This window comes from Aquila chrysaetos, chromosome 11 (genome assembly GCF_900496995.4).
Source record: "Aquila chrysaetos chrysaetos chromosome 11, bAquChr1.4, whole genome shotgun sequence".
NCBI classification, from domain to species: Eukaryota; Metazoa; Chordata; class Aves; order Accipitriformes; family Accipitridae; genus Aquila; species Aquila chrysaetos.
In genome coordinates, this window is record NC_044014.1 from 19,552,251 (window position 1) to 19,572,475 (window position 20,225).

Sequence of the window (20,225 nt, forward strand, 5' to 3'; positions counted from 1 at the left end):
TTACCTCTGCTGTGATGAAGAGGTTGTTGGTTAATACACATCTAGTATTGATAGAGTGTTTTACAGCTACACATTCATTATTAAAAAGGAAATAAAAATGCATAGTTACACTCGTTTCCAAAGCAGCAGTTAATACTATCAATCACTGAAACAGAAATACTGTCTCACTTTATATTTGTAATTAACTGAAAGTATTTTTGGTTGCAAACAAAATAATGTTATTACAGATTCAAGCACACCCCTATTATACGCTGCAGCAAGGTTTAAAGATAACGTTGAGTTCTTTGCAGCATGGTTAGAAGTGTACTTGTAAACTACTCTTATTCCACACATGCACAAGTACCACAATCTCCCAGTAACTAGGAGGGAAGATGTCAAATAAAGGATACCACCAGTGTCCACAGTGCATTGATAGCTCTGCATTGATAGAACAAAGTGCCACTCCTTCTAACTCCTGTAAGCATTCCTATGTGAGAAAATAGCAGCATTACATTATCTGATAATGTGCTGGAAGCATGTGGACACTATTAGGAACTGAAGTGGTCCTTTGGTCTTCTGCTCTATTACACCTCTTAGTCTTGAATCCGCAAAGTTTGCATTATAATCCCATGGATGTTTTGTTATTTTGGTTAGGTTGTGATGACCACTGCACAGGCAGAAACTGCTGATATGAAAATTCCAAATTTCCATTCTTTTTTCTAGTCCCTTCCTCACACCTCCTGAACCCAGGATGGTTATATACTATAAGTACCTTCTACTCTGTCTGAAGTACTTCCACACTTTATAAGCATTTGAGCGAACTCTTCACTTCACAGTGGAGTCAGTGGCTCATTTCACTAATGACACGTGAGCAGAGATGAGGAAAGAATAAGGTTTTCACGTAACATTGTTATCAGAAGAAAACTGCTCACATGAGGAATGCTAGACTGCCTACATCCCTACAGACTCCACGTCAACAAAAATAACAGCAACATTTTTGCTCCATTCCCAAGCCAGCACTGCTAGTAAACCTGCAAAACTCTCAGTAGATTCCAGCAAAAACTTCAGTTTCACTAGCGACTAATGCCAAATATGATCTTTCAGATCTCATTTCTCTATAAAAGGAATGCATTATGTTAGACAGGAGTAGGTGGAAACATAAGACATTTAGGCAAAACAACCAAAAGACTCCTGCACAAGAAAATAAACACTCCAGTGTAAGAAAGTTGAGCATTATGCAATGCACACAACTGTATAAATAGTCTGTTTTCTGCAGTAAAAGGAATTAAATGGACAACTTACTGACCTAAGTATAAATTTGTGTCCAAGACAAACCTATATTTTTATTTTTCAACCCATTCAAGTCTTGAGCAACTTCAGTGGGACCCGCTGCTTAAATATGTACCTTGAATATCTTTGATGTGTGGATTCCCTTCTCAGTCTGAGTTAGAAATACTCATCATCTCCCCCACCATGAGAACTATAAAATGTGTTCAAAAGTACTAAGGATATCTATAAAAGACTGTCATCTTCCTTCCTGACAAATATTTTGTTATTCAGATGCTATATATAGCTTTTTATAGTTTAAGTCTCGAAACACTTCCTAGGTCGTCCTGCTAAATAACTGTACTGGGCCTGGCTAGGATAGAGTTAACTTTCTTCATAGCAGCTCATATGGTGCTGTGTTTTAGATTTGTTACCAAAACAATGCTGATAACACACAAATGTTCTAGCTATTGCTGAACAGTGTTTGCACAGCTTCAAGGCCTTCTCTCTCACTACCAACTGCAGTGAAGATTGGGGGGGTACACATAGATTGGGACAGGACACAACCAGGCAGATGATCTGAACTAACCAAAGAGATATTCCATGCCATGTAACATCATGCTTAGCCATAAAAAGGGAAAAGAGAGGGGTTTAGGGAGGATAGCTGTCTTTTGCTTGGAACTGGCTGGGCATCAGTCTGCCTGTGGGAGGTAAAGAGTGATTGCCTTTGCCTCACTTGTTTTGTTTTCTCTCCTTTCCCTCACCTTCCACTTATTCTTCGCTTATTAAACAACTTTTTTTTATCTCAACCCCCAAGTTTTCTTGCTTCTACTCTTCCTTTACTCTTCCCCTGTCCCATACGGGGTTGGGGAGTGAGTGAGCAAGCTGCTCATGGTGCTTAGCTACCTATCGGGGTTAACACACAAAAATAACACAATCAACAAAATTAGTAATGTCCAATGTTTCTGTTGTGTTGTCCAGTGATGTGTGAGTAGGTATTGAGGATTTATGCACACTTGTGACATGACTAAGCCTGTATTTGTGTTACAGCCAGATGTATGCTGTCCCGTGTCTCCATGGCCAGATACAGATGTGCATTGTATGACATGACCAACACCTCTGAGCAATGGAAAGAATGTGGGAGTGGGCTGGGTGCCAGATGAACTACTTACCCAGGCATTATCCAGCTCAGTCTGTAGTTTGCCTATAGGTCAATCAGCTAGCTATATGAGAATAATTTTGTGTAACACTATACATTGATTGCGTGTTGTCAACATAAATGCTTTCAACATACTTGCCCCAAAATAAACACAAAAAGTCTACCAAAACATGGCCATCTACTGCACATGCTTCTCTCCTTGGGGAGAGGATGTGTTAAAAGCATGTGACAGATGATAGGCACATAGTTTAATACACTGCTGGAAGATGTTTCATTTATATGGCAATAAACACAGTGTAAGAAGCCATACAGAATAATGACACGATCTCATAACAGATAGATATTTAGATCAAGATATTGACTTTTTTTCTAGAATGGGAATATACTAGCTACAAATGATAGTATTTTGGGGTGCCACGTCACTGATAGTTGTTACTTTTACTGCATTCATAGTAAAGTACCCTTTGTATTACCGAATATTCTTAATGTCCTCTAATTGAGCATGAAAATGCTGTATTACATCAAAAATAAAAAACCACTTAGCAGTAGATTTTCATACAGAAATTTTATGGGTAAAATAGAAATCAAAATGTACGGGCTATAAGTTAGAAGTTGTTGCAAGCAATTTTTCCTATTGACTTTAGGGGGATTTGAACCTGTGGCTTTTGACTCTTAAAATAAACACTGCATCACTGTCACACATATGAAAAATGCTATCCACACTGTAGTGCAGAACTAGTGTAATCTACTTGTTATAGCGAACTGAGTATCTCTTACAGGGGCTTAAAGATTACTGTACATCTGAGGCAAAGCTCTTTCTTGCATACCACTGGAATATAGTACAAAGGTGACTTAAAGAATGTGGTTATTAACAGGGATGTTTATAAATTATAACAAAATATTTATTCTCTAGCAGTGGTATGAAAAAATCTGCAAAATGAAAAGAAAAAGCCTGAAAGATAGGAATCCTGACTTCTTAGGATTCCTAAGCATCTGTTAGTCCTACTTACACGACATACACCCTTGTGTTACCTTAGGGAAGCTAGGGCATACACGTCCACACAATATTTATTTTTCTCTAACCTTATTGTTTGAAAAATAAATACGAGGCGTTCACACAAGTCTGGCTTTCTTCTTTCAGAAAGAACTCTTCTGGAACGCTGATCTTGGACCATTCTGTACCTTAGCTAGTTTGCTTTTATCAGTTGTTAAAACAACACATCTTTTCTACGTTTATTTTTAAAGAACATAAAAATATAAATGGAGAAGGGTTTAACACAGAACAAATAGAGAATAGTATTTTTACAGAAAACCAAATGGCCAAGCAGATATCTAACCTAATTTGAGATCAACATGTTATGCAAATACAGTACATAGCTCTCCCTTGTATCCAAGGGCTATCTTTTGCAGAGCTACAGGGCTAGCTGTTGCTTTACTTTCCATATACTTTTTGAATACTACCCACCACAAAGGAATATAAAAGGTCACGTAAAATTCAAATAGCCAGGTATTTTACAAGGGACCCTGTCATGCCTTTATAGTGTGCTGACAAACCACACTGGATATGCTCTTCTTGAATGCTCTTCTTGAAAACATCTCATCTGCCTAATAGCATCCTATTGCCTTCCCGATATACGTGTCCCTCTATTCTGCTTTTACTGAATTAGCAATCTGAATTCTGGAGAATTTTGGGTAATCACATGCAGAACATTCTCTGCCAGGGCTGTGTATAATTAAACGTCCAAATGTTAAAGACTGACTGCACAACCTTTACTGTAATACATATTAAGTCAAAAAAGACCACTGTGATCATCTAGTCTGAGCTGCATTAAAAAAACCCCACAGACCATAGGACTCACTTGTATTAATTCCCACCTGAAGTCCAACAGATTACTTTGACTAAATCATCCTTCTTAATTTTCAAGATTACCAGCACCAAGGAACCTACCACAATCATTAGTAGTTCCAATCAGTAAAAAAAAAATTAAAAAAAATTTAAAAATCCTTAATTGTAATCTGAATTAGTCTGTTTTTTATTACCTCATTTGCTAAGCTACAGTAATTTGATTTTCTTTTAATCTGCAAGACTGAACAATCTGTTTTTGAATATCAGTTACTTTATCTCAAATGTTTCCATTTAGTTTACCAAAGATAATATTAAGGGATGGCTTGATTACTGGCTGGAAGTGCCACCATAGCTTTATTTTTAATAAGCTGTGCCTCCGGTCTTTCATGATAAAGCATGTGTCCCAAGTCCTGCATCATTCTTTTAGGTCTTCTATATACCCTTTTCAATTTTTCTGCATCCTCCTTGAAGTGCAATTGCCAGAACCAAGCTCAGTATTTCAGTAGTGATCACAGCATTAACAACCACAGAAGCAATGTAATTTGACAACTGCTTGATATTCCCCTTGCCCATTCATCCAAGACTACCTTCATTCTTTTGTCTCCCCTTGACACTGGCAGCTGATTATACCATGACCCTTCAAAACTCTTTTAGAAGTCTGTGCTTTGTGAGGGAAGAATAAGGCACTCTGTAAATAGAACCTACAAATAGTTTCTACATAGTGATTTCTCTTTTGCTATTTATCCTATTCTTCTATTTTATTATCTCAGATCTTTGAGAGATCTGGAATATGCCCATGGAAGTGTATGAGACTTCTATTTGAACTCATCTAATGCCAGGGAGCTTAATTACATTTATATGGAATATATCAATTTTAGAATTACGCTCATGGGTTTATTTTCTGCTGTTTCCCTCATGAACACCTAAACAGCACATACTTATTTCTGCAGTTTCAAGTGAGGAGAGAGTTGGTATAATATGAATGCCTAGCCTCCCTATATGCATTCTTTGGCTTCCATCTACTTTGTGATGCTTTTTTGATTCACAGTTAAGCTGTACTCTACTCTAACATTTGAATCAAATGTCTATTGTAGGGAAATCACGATTATATTACCTTAAGAATATTGCCAGATTATATCTCCATTTCACTTCTGCTGATGCACTGGTCCTTATTCAAGGTTTTGTGTCACCTAGTTATACTACTTCTGTAATAAGTTTCTCCTCTCTCTGCTCCCTGTCCTTTGTTCTGGTTACCCTGACCATAGAACTAACAAACTTCTAGCTGCAGCATTTTATATCAGCTGAAGTTGGTACTTAGCAACAGTGAGATCATAACTTGAATTTCACTTCAGTGGGCACTAAATGCGTGTTTTACATAACAGCACCTAGGATATGGGCCTAGAAAACATACATGGCGAGCTTCCAGTCTTCTGTCTTCCACTTACAAAGAGAAAGCTTTTGAAATTGTACCAGTAAGTCCATCTACATAAGACTAAAATAATCAAGCCATTTCTCTAGGATTAGGTGACTGATTCCAGCCAGTCAACTTGTAATGCAAGTATACCTGGTTTTAGCCTGATGAGCTTTTACATAGCCAAATTCTAGAAATAATTACTAGTCAAAAAAATGCAAATCTAATGCTACAGGAGTGAAAAAAAGAGCAATTAAGGTTTTCTACATTTAAATAGGCTTTTTTGAGTTTTAAACAATCTGATTTCAAGGGAAAGACCTTTTTTTCTTGCTTCGTGCAAATTCACAGGTCTAAATTCAGAATTTCCACAATAAGTATAAAGGATTCAAATTGTGGCCCCTTAAATTAGCAGGAATGCTTGCCTGTGCCTTCAGTGGAAATATGGAGTCAGAAACAGACCAAGGTATTTTCTAAGTGAATACTGATACAGTGTTATTTAAATGCGGGGAAGATTTCAACATCTTCAGTATTAAGAAAATGCATTTCCTTTTAACTTCATATTGTGGAGATGTAAGAATGCATCTCAAGAGTATTTACATATGGTTTTCCTTCTGATATTTTAAGGACAAAAAAAATCATACTCAAAACATTTTTAACAGTGGCAAAAAAATCTAGTACTACTAAGTTGTCCTGACTTTGTGGCTAGTTTTCATACAAACCAGTTTTCTTACATGTAAGGCACTTCAGCATTTGGATGAAGCATGAAAAATATCTTAGCAAATACCATGTACAACAGAGTAGGAACTATGCTAGTCTGAACCCATTTAAGCATAGTTTTTCTGGTAAGAAGTAATCTTTGCCTGGCCAGCATAGGCTCAGTGGAACTATTTTACATGCTATACTCTATACTAAGTGAGGTTTGTCTTCCAGAGCTGACAGTGACCTGAATTCCAAGGAAAATATTTAGAATTTCATACCAGAACTGGTACTCTAGATTCTTCTCCACAATCCTTCTGTGATTTTTCCAGTGTATGCAAGTTTCTTCTTATTCTGAAATTTATCTTCTACCTGGAGTTTTGATCAGTTCCTTGTGCTTGTGAGATAAGCAGGAACACACAAAGAAAAGAAAAAAAAAGAAACAATGAAAAAACAAAACCCTGAATATAAAACCTTGCTAACTCAGAAACAGAAGTGTTGCAGAGAAAACCACAAGCATAAGACCTAAAACCCATATGTTTACATAGACAGCAGCTCCAGCCCCCCAAACTGAAAATATTTAGCACCTACTTGCTCCCAGGAAAACAACTTTGAAAATTACTCTTAGTTGTTAAGCCCAGTAGCCGCTTGTGCAGGTAACTGCAATGCAATTAACTCCTGCAGGGACTTTCTAACTATGAAGGTACTTCAAACTGGTATCCTGCAAAGACCTGATCTACTGCCTTTCCTCTAGGGAAGGAATACAGCCTAAACATCTCCTGCATCTGTGCATGGTCCCCAAAAAAGTACAAGCTGCTAAAGCAACTATTCTATCGTAGAGTTTTCTTTCTATATTAGTAGCACTCAAAAAGTTCTGGAGCTCCTGCTCTATGCTCTGTTTCTGGGTATACTACACTGATTAATTGTGGTACATGGTGGGACAAGAGCAGCAACTGCACAGTCAGCAGTTGGAACTCCCTGCCCTGATTAGCTATACAGCTTATATGGAATCACTGCTTTCCTGTATTTGGTATAGGTCCAGGGACTGATTCATGCAGAGCTGGTGACTTCCAAGTGAGTGTTGCTCCTGATAACATGATAAAATGAGCAATGATGGAGTGTCGGTTTTTTTAGCCACTATTTAAAACCTGTGCAGCCCACAAGATACATAGAAATGAGTGATTAAAAAGAAAAGGTACTATAGTTTAGCAGCTAAATTAACAAATGGGACACAATGTAACACTTCATGTAACAACCCTGTCAGATATCTGACTGAATAGTCACAATCATTAATGCCAACATTTTACCACTCACTTTTAGAGCAATACCACGCTAAGTTGTCTGATCTAGTTTGACCTACAAAAAGCTCCTGCAGCACAGGCTCCTGAGATATCTATCAATACAGCATGCTCAGCAATGTTTATGCTTACTGGTAGGAAAGCACAGGAATTAACATTTAATTGTCAATCGCCACTTTCAAGGAATGTGTAGGTTTATTGCTGTGAACAAGGTAAATCTCCCCCACTCCAATAAGCAGGATCAATAAGATCCCGCTCACTGAGGTACAAAAGAAGAGAAGGTTCTGCATTGTCCAGGTTTAAGTATTGTGGGCTGCTCTCTATTATTCTACAGTTAACACTAGTTCTTTCCTAAACTATGCCTGTGTCTTACTGCAAATACCATATTCAGAACTCATCCATAAGATCACTGTCACAGCTTCCTAAAAAACTTTAATAAAGTATTTTTAATGAATCTTGTTTGTTTTAATGACAAGAAAAGCAGTGAGGTACGTCTGTGTTGTAAGCTGACTGGGAACCATATTCTGGTGTTACCATGGCACTGAGCCACAGCTAATATACTCTGTCTTGATATTACAGTAACCATAGGCAGATATCTTCTCAGTTTCTTCAAGGTCAGGCAGCAGGAGCTTACACCTGCTTAAAATCACATAGATGTGTCCCAATGCATATTTAGTTTAAGAAATAAAATAGCACCTTTGCACCTCCAAGCAGCACACCGAAGTACATTATGGAAAAAATATACCTGTATGACTAGTGCCTTCCCCTGAACCCAATTTGTCTATTACATTCCTTTGTCTAAATACACAACCTTTAGGCAAAACCAACCTCTTACTGGTTCATATCCATGAAATGAAACTCAACAGAACTCCATATCTAGATGGGGCCTTCCGAGATTAGTATAACTTCAGTAAAAATTACAGACTCCAAAAGAGTTGAAGAAAAAAATCTATGCCTTTGCATATGTGAACTGTAACACCAGTTTTAATACTATGAATGCATATTTCCTACCAAACAACCTAGTATAAAAGGCAGTTATGATCTTTTTTTTATTTTACTCCGAGGTGTTCAATATCACACACAAGCATACCTACTCATTCCTCTAGTATTTCAATGCTCCCCAAATAGTAAAAAAAGAATCTTCTCCATAACCTATTCAACAGGACAACACCGCTAGCCATAATTTACAGATACAGAAACAAGAGACATAGAAGTCTAGGTCCAAACTGTCCCAAGTACTCTTTAGTTCCATATGCCTGATGTAAGTTTTAAGGTTCAATTTTTCAGGACACTTGGGACTCTTAACAGTAAACAGTTCAGTTTCACATGATTTTAGCTGTACTGGTGGTGTCAGAACACCAGCAAATTTGGCTACATGTGTCTCACAAATGCTAAAAAATGAATAGACATCTGTGAACCTCTGATCTATATTACCTACCCAGCATAAAGTAGTCATTTAACATTCAAGATGGGCAGAAACTAGTCCTCCAAGGTGGCATTCAACTTCTCTGCACCCATTCTACACTCTACTGCAGACAACTCCTACTGATGAATCCCCAAACCCTTTACAACTGTACAGTGAATAAGGGGGGTGCTGGGGAGAAAGCCTTTTAAGAACAGAATTGAAAAGCACTACAATGGATAAATTACGGTCACACCAACAGCCTAAAATAAGAACACTCCTAACATTTTAGCCCTTTAGCCTTAAAATAGCTAAATTAGAACAATCTAATTTTTACACCTAACCACACCCATGCCCTGTTCTATTCATGCTGTTCTTCTGTCAATGTAATTAAACACAGATTAGCAAGACCTCTAGGTGCCAGAATAAATTCCATGAGAACTTTTTTCATCAGAAAATTCCACCTCTTGCTTCTCAGTCCTTATCACCAAGCCAAACCTGGAAATGAGGATTCATAGATTTTCTAGATATCAAAAATGATAGACTTACTGGAGATACGGGCTCTACTGCATGATGACATTCCAGTTAAAGCCTTCAGTGTTCTGGTGTAATGCCCCATTTTCTTTCTGCCCATGATGGGGCACTACCTCACAATTTCTCCCTATACTAATATCCCCTTTGTTTTACAGGTGATAACCACACTTTTCCTCAAATTAGCTATTTGATTGCCATAATTACAATAAGCTCAAAGCAACTATTCGCAGCTCGCCCCAAATCTACAGTTAACTGAACAGCAGAGCTGATCTAATGAACCAGTTGTACCAAAAAGGGGAAGCACCACTCTGGAGCTTGTTGATCCATCTGTAAATCCATTTAACACACTAGCCCAGCAGAAAACTTGCTTTTATTAGTTTCTTACTGGGTTAGTTAAACTTAATTTGGGGGTTCAATGACTTGCCAGGGCTCAGACAGCATAAGAGATAGTAGCAGCACTTCCCTTATTCAATAGTAGTGCCTATAGATGTCTTCTGAGACCATACTCTTAGTTCAAAGTTTGCTGCTATTGTTTGAGACCTGAAGAAGGGCTTGTATGCCCAATAGCTTGTGTGGTTCTCCCTATTGTATTAGTTGACGTAATAACAGCTATTACACCTTGAGAAGCCAGATGTTATAGACAAACTCCTCTGTTACAAGTTTGTCACTAGTTTCATCCAGCTTCACACTGAATTCACTGGAAAAGCTCCTCTGCAATTAATGGAAATTTTGAATTGTAGACTAATCCCATGTAAATTTACATTCTAAATTTTCAGCAATGAATACACAAAAGTTACACATCAACAGTAGATTTTAAACACTTGCCTGTGTGAGGCACCAAGTGTCACTGAGTACACTATTTCAAATAAATCCGTTTGCATTCTGTGATCACTGTCCGCACAAAACACTTGCAAATTTTGGTAAATATGTATTTGAGATGAAAACATGAACATTTACTTTATCTATGATTTATCAAAAGAGTTAAGATGGAAAGCTGAAAAATATTGGTTTGATTAGGCAGCTCTTCAAAATCACTTTGTATGCAGGGAAATTCTACAGCCAGAATCAACCAAGAGTACTTAGTCAAAATATCATTTATATCATATAAAGGATCTTTTGTCTCTGCAGCTAGTACTGATGATTCTTCAAAAAAGTAAATAACAATTTTATAAAACCATGAAAGAAAGAAACATCTTTAACTTCATTCAATCCACACATTGGCTATTTAAGAGCTGATCTTCCATCTGAAATAAGAACTGTGTTTTCATTATGAAATTAATCAAGAGCCTGGTTTCTTACATATTCCATTCTTCTTCTTGAGGGAGGAAAGAAATATAATTGCGCTTGCTTTAATTAGTGGTGATGCTTCTCTAAGAATTACTCAAGACTTTTATCTCAAGATCAACTACTTTTTTGTGGTGGAGAGAATTTACCTGTCTGTCAGATCTGATCAGTAGTACCTGGCACTGAAATCTATCTTCAGAATATTTAGTTTTTGAATTCTATTACTTTAATGTGCTTTGCTAGTACACAAAGATTTTAATAGATGTAAAACAAGGCAAAAAGTCATCTGGAAAAAATCTATCTAGGAAACTTATGTAAACAGATAATCCTGGCACATTTTACGTCCCAAATAAAAGTGATAACTTCTCTTTCAGGAACTTTGAACACATACTGGAATAATCTAATAAACAGACTTTCCAATCCAAATTAAATTAATAAGGTAATAATATTTTACCAGTATTGTTAAAAAGAAGAACCAGAACTAGGAAGCACAATGCAAAGTCTCCTGCTGTTGAAAGGAACTCCAGTGCTTTTTTTTTTTCTTCTACGTTGAGCTTCAGATTCAGGAAATTAATATCTTGTTATAGGTCATGTCATCAGTTTTACATTGTATTATTACGTCAGCAACTGCTAAGGAGACTCAGTGTTAAGTCTTGGAGAGCTGCTTTTATGAATCAAGCCCTGCTATTGATCAAGGCCAGTAAGCGCTATCACTGTACTGACAAAGCTAAAATAGGAATTATGACCATACAAGTAATTTCAATCTGCAGGTACTTCCTTTCTGCATCACCAATTCACAGACTATGAAAAATGCAGTGATTAGGAGAATGCCAAGACTGGAAATTGAGACTGTTCCCTAACAGGAACTTTTTCATAGGTTAGGATGCTCAGTGAAAGCTACAAAACAACTGGGGCAGAATACACGTTACAGCCAATGTTCTTGTCTTATATTAGGGGTTTTTTTTAAAAGCTGTTATTTACATAAATTATCCCCATTTTAAAATGACTGAAAACAAAAATGAAATGTCTATAGGGAGATGAAAACATAAGAATTCATCCAAGTGTGTTCTCATACATCCACACTATCTGTATGAATACATAATACTTCGATTTCTTATATGATGGTAGAAACTCTTTTAAAAAATGTAAATGTTAATGCATATTAAAATATTCCATTTTATAGTTCTAAAGAGACATCTCAGATATTCTACTTCTGCAAATTAGTTTGTCAGCTATCGCCACTGGGTAATATACATTACTGTCTCATAAAAAGTCATAAAATCATCTATCTATATGATCATACAACTACTAGTTCACAGTTGTTGCAAACTAAGTCGGGTATTTTCTTGTTTTGTTTGGTAAAATGGAATTCATTAGTACTGACTGAAACTGCTACAGAACAATTATATTAGTCCTGAAAAAGTAAACCATGAACATTAATACTTTCGAAGACCACTGCAAAGAGAAATTAATATAAATGTACCAGGTAACACTACATTGAAAATCTATATATTTCCTATACTCTGATACAGTGCCAATGTGAAATCACCCTTGTAATTACAAGGGGAAGATAAAATGCCTCTGTCATCAAGTTATAACCACAGCATTTGGTTCCTCACAGAAGAAGTCAATTGCAGCAATTTCATCTGTCTATAATCAGCGCAAGCGGTCTCTAACTCCACATCTCTGCGACAGGAACCAGGATAGTTCAGGTACAAAAAGAACTGTGTGATTCCAAGTCCACAGCTGAACAAACCTCTACTCAGGGTACCCCAAGGTGTTTCAGCTACACAAGAAAATCACAAATTTTTATTTATTTATTTTTTAAGAAGGACCAGACGATACTATGAAAATTACAACCAATCTGTCCCTTACAGAAGTTCATCACATTTGAGAATTCCTGTGAGATTTTTCCTGCTGAACTATGTTAAAACAAAAGTGAATTCTTATTTTCCTTAGGGCTTAATTTTGCTCTTGGTGGTATTCATGGTCTCCCTCATTGGAGCTTCACATGAGTCACAAAAATGTGAATTTAGATTTGTTATTCTCTTTCATTTGTACTGTTGTCTATTTGCAGTCATATTTTACTTATAGTATTGGTCTTTGGACAAATGTTCTATTAAAACTGCAGAAGAATTGTTTCGGTTTCTCTTTGCACTGGGATAGAAACACAGTAAAGATTCAGGGAAAAACATCTAAAATGAAAGCTATTATTTATTACTTATTTCTATAGAGACCGGAAGCGAAATCAGCCAGGATACTGAAGTGCTGCAAATTTTACAAATATAGAATGAATGACAAAGTGTTCCCCAAGAGCTCATAATACAAAAACTAAGCTGTAACAGGTGAACTAAACAAGCGTGCAGGGTGGAGTTTGGAAGATGGGAATAATAAACTGGATGCAAGCAATTTTACAGCAATTACAAACTACAACCCTCCCTGCTGGTATCAGATTGTACTCACTGATTCAGCTGCCTGCTATCCATAAGCAGAGAGCCATAGATTTTTCTGAGGAAGCAGATAACTGCCAGAAAGTTGCCAGAAACAACGTATCTTTGTCAGAAAATAAATTTGTAACACTGCCATCAATAATATGCATAGAATGACTCATACCCATGAATCAGGAAAAAACCACAGCTTCACCATTTAGGTCCCAACACTATTTCTTGGTACATCTCCATTAGTGATTTAGTGTGTAGGAAGGGTTCTTTTTGATAAGAATTTGCTTTGAGTAGAAGTGGTATGACTACAAAGTGGTTTTCCTCCTTGTAGAAGAACCAATACTGAAGCGGTGCACAAGGGGTCACCAAAGGCACCCCATCAGCAGTGTGGATACCCCGTTCTTCAGCAGTCATTGCTCAATTCCCATGTGGTACACGCTTTTTAAAACAGCCAGTGCAAACTCAACTGCCAGTGAAGGTTCAACGTGGGAAAGCAGTTCTTGAACCGTAACAGACCACAACTACTTGAAGCCTGGTGCCTCTCTCTTTGCGATGCATCAGTCAGTAATATAACAGTATCTTAAGGAATATCCTCCCAATAACTTTTAGTCTCATCTTTAACCTTTTCTGAAAAAGTAAGTCTTCTCATCTTTTCCTAGTTAGGTCTTTTATGAAAATAGGATTATTATGGCAAATTAGCATGCTATTTTTTTAATTTCAGCCAAACCTCAAAACACATATAAAACCATGATAAACAAAGGAAGAAAATTATTCCATAACAGGAAAGAAATGACCAATGCACAGCAGCAAATGAACAGTTTGGCCAGATGTTAGGAAAACTGCTGAGACATGCATGAATTCAACTACTAATAATGGGATAAATGGTTTCAGCTTTAGGTAACTAGTCAAAATTATTTGTTTCACGTGTAAGAACTAATAGTGACAGCTGTTGAGACCATAGTGCTCAAATAACACTATCTTTCATTCCAGAAGTATCTTACACCTGGCAGTAGACAATTTTTATTTTATAAGCAATAATTAAGATAGAGACAGTAACACCAGTATTTCCCACATGCAGCTAGACATACACAGTCTTGTCATAGCATGGTGGAGCTTGCTGCCAGTGCTACACCTGCTCTGCTCATTATGGGCTTCAGTCTCAAAGTCTGTCAAGCTGTTACTTTTCATGGCGCTACATTTCCTGGAAAAATATAAAGAGAAAACCACAATAATTGGGGAAATAAGCTTCATTGTAGGAAATAGCTAAGGCACTATCCGTCAACATTCAAGAACAGATTAGCTGCAACTCTAATACACAAAGTGATACATCTTGGTATAGTATTAACTTTGACTAACTATTTTCTTAATATTTTAAATATTGAGACTAGTAATAGAAAGTAAACTGCTTCCCAGACAACTGCAACAAATGTTTTTAACTGAGGATTTGGGGAGCAAATGACCACCAGGCCAATGTGCACTTGGTGCAAAGTTTTCAATAGTTGAAAAAAGGATTCTCTTTTTCAACACCAGCAGTATGTCTTTCTACAGGAGTAGTTCAAAACTTTGCATGGGACTGCTGCATCTGTCTAGAAAGGGTCTTTAAAGCAAAAACTGAAAAGGAAAGATTTTTTTTTTTCCCCTCTTTGGGATGTTAACCATTCATTTCCAGTTGAGATAGCTGGAACGACACGTGAAGGTGCTGTTGGCACAAGTCTTTCAGAGCACAGAATCTGCAAAGCAGGTGATAACTTGAACTAGTTTTTGAGCAAAGTACTATTCATTTCAAATAAACATCATAACTTCATCTCTTTTTTTTCTTTTTGATAAAAGGCAGTGTAAGATTTGATATATGTTCACAAATTTATCATGCTAAGGACAAAGCCTATGTATCCCAACACAGCAAAAAACAAGATACGAAGTTCAGACACTCCACTTTTATCTGCATTGCCCTCCGCTGTTCTCAAAGTTCTGCTGTGCGTCCTACAGTAATCTGCTTATCGTTCCTAAAAATGGAGCTGCATGGAAGCAACCTTAAACCAATCCATTTTATCTCACTTTACTTTGCACATTGTGCAGGCTTAAAAGTGAAACCTACAATTTTTCACTTCTACTTTGAAGCCTAAAGCACATATGGAGCAGGGGAAAATAGCTGGAGCAGAGTGGTGAGTCCACTTGCAGTATTATTTGCTTTACTGCTTTCAGCTGAGGTCTGGGCGCACAGAATGCCGTACGCACTGCATGCTTCTATATTCTTTGCAAGGAAATTAAATAAAAAAGGATGAATGCTATTTGACTGTTGATTTAAATGCACAAATAAAATAGTATTTTTTCCTGTTTAACTTGACCACCCAATATACCTAATTTAAGAGAAGCTCTATTACAGTGTGTTCACAGTTCTGTGTGGTCTTATCTTGGATAACTTCAGAATCTTCTGATAGTGAGGTGTTAAAAGCTGCACAATGAACCCTGAAATAATACAGTTTTCCCACACTTATCTGCTCCAATCCTGTAACTAATGCTATAAAATTGTTTTTGAAGTGCCAGTGCACTCAGTTCAAGACAAAAAAAAGTGGTAACATGCCCTTTCTCCCCAAACCAATCCTTTCCATGACCAATTTATTCCTCCATTCCTGTTTGGAGAATGACTAGAGGTACAAAACACAGGCAGCAAGATAAAGGATACCTGATGCCAAAGGAGACAGAATGGTTTACCAGTAAGACATACAAAGATCTTCACATACTTTTATACTGTAAAACCAAGTACTTGTATGTGTCAAGCACTACCTCCCTGTTGTAAACAGTGACTTCATTTCTCGACAGTGGCAGGTATGCTGAGAAAAAAAGAGGAATTAATATGGTAAAAATTCATAGTTCTGCATCTGTATAGGGAGAGACAGACATGTCAAGAAAACGCGGAGGATGGAAATTCCACTTTGGAACCAAGTTGGGAGTTGAAAGAAAAACTATAGGTAGGATCCAGCCTCGGTCCCATTTAAAACAGCGACAGGCAAGAGGATCAGGAACAGAAGTCTACCTAGGTACAGCTCTAATGTGTTTATTAAATAAACTGGCTTAATTTGTTTTCCAAATATGTATTTATATATTTTCACTCTAAAAGAGACTAACTGTTTTTGCTTAACAAAACTAAACAAACCGAATCCCAGATTAAAAGCATCTGGGATCTGTCTCTGGCTTCAGGGTATGAACATAGTATGATACCATTTAGCAGGGTTTTGTTTAAATTTTATTTTAAATTAATACACTTTGAATAACACATTTACTTAAATCTTACCATTAACATCCCCCTTCTGAGAATTTGGCTAAAATAAAGGGTAGCAAGTAGATACAGAAAGAGGTTACCATTCAACCGCTGAGCCAGAAAAGCTGCAATTGAATGTTTCAAAACTTTCACAGTTCACAAACTAGCCCCAGGAAACCTGGTGGGTTTCTGAGCACTGTCTATACTTCTCACATCCCATTGCGTATCAGAAACTGACACTAACCTTTCACTATCTACAGTAACAACTATGCTTCCTCACAGTTGCGTGTGTGTATGAGAGATGATTCACTTCCATTTATTCCATGGAACTGATGATTCATTCAACCATCTCCAGATCACGGTAACTAAACATGCACATAAACGAAGCAAAAATCAAGTTCTTAAACTTTGTTATGCTCAAAGGTTTATTTTTTTTTTTTTTTTTTTTAGAGAGAGAGAGGAAAGAAGAAATCAAACATGCGGAGAGGAACCAGAACAGGTTCTGTTTCTGCTCAAAGGCAACGTTTGGGAAACACACCCAACCCACGTGTAAAACGAGCTGCCGCCGTAATTTCACCGGCGGGCTGCGAGGTGAGCTCCCCGCCCTGCCCGGGCCGCCGGCTCCGGGCCAGGGCTGCTCCCTCGGCTCCGGTACCTGGTGCGGGGAGGGCAAGGCGGACCGGTGTCGCGTCCGTCCGCCCCCCCCCCGCCACACAGAGGACTTGTGCCTCTCCTCCTCCGGTGACATCTTACATAATAAGCCAAGCTAATCACGACGGAGGCGAGCCAAACTGCCACGGAGCATTAGCCAGGGGTAATCACCCGCAGGAACAGACGCTTTGGACCAGAACCCGCTCCTCGCTAACGAGCCGCCCAGGCGCCTTGCTAGAAAGATCCTCACAGGGGTGGAATCGGCTCCCGCAGCAGCCAGACGCGAAGCGCTCGTCACCCAGCCGCGCTGCGCGCCGTCCCCCTCAGGAAGACGCCAGCATCGCGAACGGCATCAGCCTCTCCCGAGCGCGTTCCGCGGTCCCCGCCGGCAGCCAGCACCGCCGCCCTGCCCGCGCCGCAGCCGGCTCCCTCCTCCGCGGCGAATCGGAGGAGAAAGTTACTCGGCGGCCCCTGCCCCTCGCCGCCCCGCTCCCCGCCGCCGCCGCCGCAGCGCAGTTCAAGAGCAATGTCACGTTCAACAACTTGTTATGACACATGATCCCCCCCCCCCCCCCGCACGCATCCACACCCCGCCGCCCGCCCGGCGGCCCCCGCCCGGCTCGGCGGGCCCCTTACCTTCCCCCTCGAGAGGCCGCGGGCACCCGCGGGCGTGTGCGGGAGTGGGGTGCGTGTGGCAGCGCGGGCGGCGCCGGCTGGGCGGGCGGGCGGGCGGGCGGCGGGGGGGGAGGGGAGGGCGGTTGAGGCGGTTGGGTGGCGGGAGCGCGCGCCTCGCCGGAGTTGTTGGCGGGCGGCGGGGGAGGCTGCGGGGCGGCGCGGGGAGCGGGCGGGAGCGGCGCGGAGGGGAGAGCGGGGGGCGGAGGAGTTTCCCGGGGCTTGTTTACGCATTGCCGCCCCGCTCGGTGCACGCACTTCACTCTCTGATTGGACACAAACTGGGGCACAGCCTGGCTCGGGCGCTGCCGGCTCGGGCGCTGCCGGCCCGGTAGCGCGGCGGCCCCCGGCGCCACTCGGCCGCCGCTGGAGCCTCCGCTGGGCTGGGCTGCGCCGCGGCGGGGCGCGCCGCCGCCCGCCCGGCCCGCCGACCGGCGGGCTCCGCCACCGCCGGCCGCCGCCACCGCCCGCCCTCCCTCAGACGCTGCCTGGCCGCCGCCTCTGCGCACGCTCGGCGCTCTGGCGGGGGCCCGGGAGGCGCATGCGCCCCCGCGGCTGCGCATGCCCGTTGAGGCGGCGAGGCCGGACGGCGGGCAGCTGCCCGTTGCCTGCTGTCCCCTCCCGCCGGAGGCCGGTGGCGGGGACGCTGTGGGAGCGAGGGACGCTGTGGGAGCGGGGGGGCGGTGGCGGGCTGGTTTCGGGAAGCTCGGCTCAGCGGCCGGAGGGGCCGCAAGAGCGCTGTCCGCCCGTCTCTGACGGGGGGGAAGAGGTGACCGAGTGGGGACCGGCGGAGCCGCCCGTCGCGGCGGCCGCCGCTCGGCTCCCCGGAGACGTTATGTAAGCGGCGGTTTGTCTCGCGGCCCCGCGCTTCGTCGGCGCGCCAACGTCCTTGTTAGTGCCACCGCTTCTGTCAGCGTAACGTCTGGGGAGGAGGCGCTCCCCCTCGGGGCCGCGTTTCCCTCCCAGGGAGACGGGGTTGCTCCCGCCGGCTCTTGCCCGAGGAGCGGTCCCCGCCATGGAACGGGAGCGACCGGCGAGCGCCTCTGCCCCTTTCCCGCCCCTTCCCGGGCAGGTGCCTCCCCGTCCTGGGGGCTCAGTTCGTGACAAGAGCGCAACGTTACCGCTCAGTGAGGAAACCGACCCCTTCTTCTCATGCTCTTAGCGCATCGGAACAGGAGAGCTTCAAAGTTTGGGTGGTACGTGGGCACAGCGTATCAGGTGCAGAGCATACATCTTCGAGGAGGAAGGTTTACTGTTCTGTGAACGACTGCTGCGCAGAAATGCCGTATTATTACTGCTTGTGTAGGCAAAAGGTCATTGCAGCAATGGGTATTTTCTCCTTAGTTTATTTCTGCTGTGCTGATTGTGACTCATATCCTTGGTAATTTCCAGTGGAAGAAATAATTATAACCAAGGAATTGATGAGAACGTAACACGACTGCATGACATTACTCATGTATGCATTAATTCTAATTAAGCAACTCCTCACCGTTCCTTTTACTCCCATCCCACAGTCAACAATGGCAATACATGTAATAGCAAAATACATGCCATGAGAGCTCTTTGCAATAGGAATCCCCAATTTGCACACTCAGTATGCACCACAGGAATTTCCCTGACTCATTTTCAGATGAGTAAGCTTCTCAATCAAGTTTTCTTGAGATTTAATCATAAAGCACTGAACTTCCTCACGCCGGTAACAGAATCAATATTCCTTGTAATCTGTTTCATGTTGCCTCTTGCATGAAGTTTGGGATAAGGCCCCTTGCTAGAGCCACTTTCCTGCAAGCCAGTAGAGCAGTTGGCCAGCAGTCAGGACTGCCGATGCTAACTTACAGCTGAGCATTCACCTGCAAGTTAGCACCTTTCACGAATTCAACTTTCATTCTTAGATGGAAAGTAGGAGAGGGGTTTTTGAAGGGTTCACTTTAATCTGTCCATGATGCTTTCCAAGTAGCACTGCATGAAAAAAACGTTATGTAGGGAAGAGTTCTCTTGTGCCTACTTACATCTTTTTCCCTTTTAGCCACTTCAAGCCTTCCTGGGAGTACTTACCAGGATATCTGAGTTTAAGATGCTTTAGCATCATCTGACCAGGTCACAGCATCACATTTATTTAGACATCAGTGTGCACTGTCAGTAAGTGGGTATTCTGAGGCTTTGCTGGTCAGACTAGTGTTGATCTTGACTGTCAGGTCAGCTGTTGGTTATAATTGGGTTTGTGATAATCAGCCAGATTTGTGATATCAGAGCAGTGCATTCAACTCATTTGAGTTTATACTCAATGGGGGTCACACAACGCACAGAGTATTTTTAGACATTAAAAG

The 20,225-nt window shown here is 40.9% G+C and overlaps 1 protein-coding gene across 3 annotated transcripts in view; it reads right to left on the bottom strand.

Annotated features, from left to right (window-relative positions):
* The window catches only part of PCGF5 (polycomb group ring finger 5), a 67,833-nt gene extending 49,836 nt beyond the window's left edge, over positions 1 to 17,997 (bottom strand). The window contains exons 1-2 of one of the 3 annotated variants that reach the window (XM_030030775.2): positions 17,863 to 17,997; positions 6,639 to 6,754 (exon numbers count right to left, since the gene is read on the bottom strand). The gene's annotated coding sequence lies outside the window, so the exon portion shown is untranslated. The remainder of the gene's footprint in view (positions 1 to 6,638; positions 6,755 to 17,862) is intronic. The other 2 variants (XM_041127374.1, XM_030030774.2) reach the window with 2 other exon arrangements.
* Positions 17,998 to 20,225: the final 2,228 nt, after the last annotated feature.